Here is a 4,059-nt window from a genome sequence, read left to right on the forward strand (position 1 = left end):
CTCACCAGAAACTATTGACATAAAAAGACAATGAAATGACATCTTAACTGTGGTGAAAACTACAACAGCAACAAATGTGCAGAATAATTATATCAGCATCCCCTAGGAATTTGTTAAAAATGCAAACTCTTGGTCTCTGCCCAGACTTACTGAATGAGGAACTTGGGGGGAAAGGCCCATCAATTTTTGTTTTAACAAGCATTCTAGGTGGCTTGAGAATCGCTGCTTTGGTACAACAAAAAGAAAAACAAAAAAAAATTATAAAAGATGTGTTCCTAAGGCAATGGAGAGAAATATAGGAGCAAATACTCCTCGACTCATTTAATCATGGCAGTATATTTCTGATGTGAAAATCTGACAAAGCTATTACAAGTAAAGACAATTACAGGTCAATATGTCTCAGGCATATGGATGCAAAATTCCCTAATAAAATATTAGCAAATTGAATTTCTTGAAATATAAAAAGAATAATGCATCATGACCAAATGAGGTTTATCCCAAAACATGAGGCTAGTTTAAGATTTAAAAAAACTAAAAACATTCAGCCCTGGCTGGTGTGGCTCAGTTTGTTGGAGCATTCTCCAGAGCACTGGAAGGTCATGGGCACATACCTCGGTTGTAGGTTTGATCCCAGGTCATGGCACATACAGGAGGCAACAGATCAATGTGTCTCTCTCATATCCATGTTTCTCTCTCTCTCTTTCTCCCTTTTTCCCTCTCTAAAATAATAATTTAAAAAAATCATTCGATATAACTCACCACATTAACAGGTGAAAAAAAGAGAATACCTGTTTAATCATCTTAATAGAGGCAGGAAACTTTGACATAATTTAGCACTCATTCGTGATAAAAACTATAAGGGAACTCTCACCTGATCTACACCTGCATCTACAAAAAGCCTAAAGCTAACATCATGTTCAATGGTGAATCACTGACTCTCTTCTCTCTAACACTTGGGAGCATGCAAATTCCATCACTTCTTAAATTGCTCTGGAAGTCCAAAGGAAGGAAAAATAAATAAAGTGCATAAAAATTGGAACAGAAAAAAGCAAAACTAAGTTGATTCATATATTTACATGATTGTTTATGTAAAATATTCAAAATAAAATATTCTATTGGAAAATAAAATTTAAAAAATATTTAAAATGGCATAAAAAACATCAAATAGCTAAGAATAAATTTAATAAAAAGTGGAAGACTTATACCTATGAGAAAATAAGTAAAACATATAGAAATGGAAAAATATATCATTGCTCATGGATTGGGAAAATCACTGTAGCTAAGATGTCAGTTCTCCTCAACCAAATCTAAAGCTTCTGTGCAATCTCAAAGTCTCAATTGGATTTTCTTTGTGAAAATTGGTAAGAAAAATATTTTTTAATATATAAGAAAATCCAAAGGACGTAGAGTAGTTCAAACAAGTTTGAGTAGAACAAAGTTGGAATACTTGCACGACCAGTTTTAAAACTTCCTATAAAGTATATTAATCAACAGTGTGAGATTGATATCAGGATAGTAGAATGTAACAGAGTCCAGACATAGACACACACAAAATCAGCTGATTTTCAACTGGGGCAGCAAGGCAATTCAATAGGGAAAGAAAGTATTTTCAACAAATGATGCTGGATATCCATGTGGGAAAACAAAAAGAAAAACAGAACTGACACTCCCCTGCCTCTCACCACACTCAAAATTAATTTTAAGTGACTATAATTTATAACACCTACAATTTCAAATTTCTAGAAGGAAACAGGAGTATGATTGAATCCTGGAGTCAGCAAAGACTTTAGACAAGACACAAAAAGCACCAACCATAAAAGAAAAAATTAAAAGATCAGATGGACTTCGTCAAAATTCAAATTGTTCTCCTTTTCAAACACTACAATTCAGTAAGCAAAAATGCAAGCCTGGAAAAATATATCCGTATTAATTTTAACTGACAAAAGTCGCATCCTTATAAAAATCTCCTACAAACCCACAATTACATTCAAATTTAAAAATAGGCAAAAACATGAACAGAATTTCACAAAAGCAGATATGTGAAAGGCCACTAAGCATGTGAAAAAAAATGCTCAGTAGCAATAATCACCAGGGAAAGGCCTGAAGGAAATTTCCAGTATGATGGAAATGTTCTATATCTTGATTGAGGTGCTGTTTACATTGGTGTATATTTTGATAAAACTGGTTGAACTTTACACTTAAGATTTATATCTCACTGTGTATATATCTAACCTCAAGTTAAAGGAATACAAAGGCTTGTATATTTTCTAGTTGATTTGTTGCTATTCTAATATTTGTCCTTGAGAGTAGACTTGTTTTTAATTTGTTGTTTATCATTCATTCATTCATTCATTCAGCATTTTCTATGTGCCAGGCTTTGGGTTTTAGAGAAAACAATCTGTCATCAATTTGAGCATGACTGGGAAGCATGCTCAAGGGTAGGATACAGAGTGGTCAGTTCACTTAGGATTATAGCATTACCACAGAGGATAGATCACTGGGGCACGAACCAAGGAGATGGAGAAAGGGAAACTGATTTGAGAGAAATTTGGAAAGTATACTCAGTTGGATTGATTAGACTTGGGGGGGCAGATAAGGAGACACAGTGGAGCGAGAACTACAGACGGACTTCTAGATTCCTGTCTTAAGTGACTAAAGGTGAATGATGGTATCCAGTGATCAAGAAGGAAATATATTAGAGGGAATAGGTTAGGCAGGACAAGAAAGGGGTATGGGTAATGGGCTGATCAAAGATGAAGGGTTCAGCTTTGCACAGATTGAGTAAGGTTCCTTAGGGAGACTCAAAGGAAGAGGTCAACTAGGCAATGGGTATAGCATCAGAACACTGAATGCTAGTTACTTTCTCCTTTGTAGTAGAAGCATTTTCAATCTCACCTATAAAATGGACTTACTCCTCCTGATTCCTTTCACCAAAATGCTTCAAGGTTAATAGCAAAATTTTGACTTGGTTTGTATTTTAGAAAAAAACATTATCCCCAAACTTAAGATCAAGCTCTATCGTGAGCTCTCATGGTGGGTTTTGGAATCCGGCTGACCTTGCATCCTATCCTTGCTCTGCCATTTAGAAGCCAGGTGGTCTGGAATGAATGAATTTATTCATACCAGCTTCAATTTCTTCTCTAGCAAAGGGAGACTGAGACTCTTGTTCTGCAGCAGTGTTGTGATAATTATGAGACACTGTGAGGGAAAGTTCTCACAGAACCTGGCACACAGTAAAAACTGAACTGCATACCAGTAGCCTTCTTGATGGAGGGATATTTCCCCAACAAAACAGCCGTAGGTGAAACTGTGAAGCACGACAAACCCTGGACCCTGCTTCCCTCCCCAAGCCTCTTTAAGCCCAGGCTTTTCTCTCCTCTTTTCATCATCAAAACCAGCTCTCATGAGAGGATGTGACATCAGCCATTTGCCTCTCCTTGGTAATGAGCTTACATCATCCCCAGCCTCACCAGGGAGATTTCACATTCCAAGCCTTTTATGTAACAATAGAAAAGAATGGCTTTGTTTCTGGTTAAAGGCTCCGTGTGCTGGATAATAAGGAGGCTGCTCAGAGCCGGGTCCCCTTCCTGAGGCTCCTGAAATCCTACCCGTGAAAGGAGATAATTCCCTCTTCCCTGCCTCCAGGTTAGTAGCTTAAAGCAAAGGAGAACCCCATTTCACTGTGTCTAGTGTTCAGACGGCCCAACTCACCCTCTGTAGCTCCTCCCTTCACTCTCCTCATTTTCGGAGCACCTCCCTGGCTGTGTAACTTTATTTGGGATTTCTATTATTATATTAGCAGTAGTTGTAATTCTCCATAAGAGACACATAAGGGGAAGGGGAGTATTTGTCCATTATTTACGACTCTTTAAGCTAAATGTCTGCAGGTTAATTGAATTGAAAAGTTTCCCCCCTGGGGTGTACCAGGTCCCTGGTGGTCCAATAAGGTAATAAAACCATGGTGAAACTGAAAGCATTGTTGTGTAGTTCTTCATGCTTGTCAGCAACGGCATCCAAATACAAAGTTAGTCAATTATTGGGTGATTCAGAACAGGTTTT

This window comes from Myotis yumanensis, unplaced genomic scaffold (genome assembly GCF_028538775.1).
Source record: "Myotis yumanensis isolate MYYU_CA2020_CCGP unplaced genomic scaffold, mMyoYum1.0.hap1 SCAF_8, whole genome shotgun sequence".
Lineage (NCBI taxonomy): Eukaryota > Metazoa > Chordata > Mammalia > Chiroptera > Vespertilionidae > Myotis > Myotis yumanensis.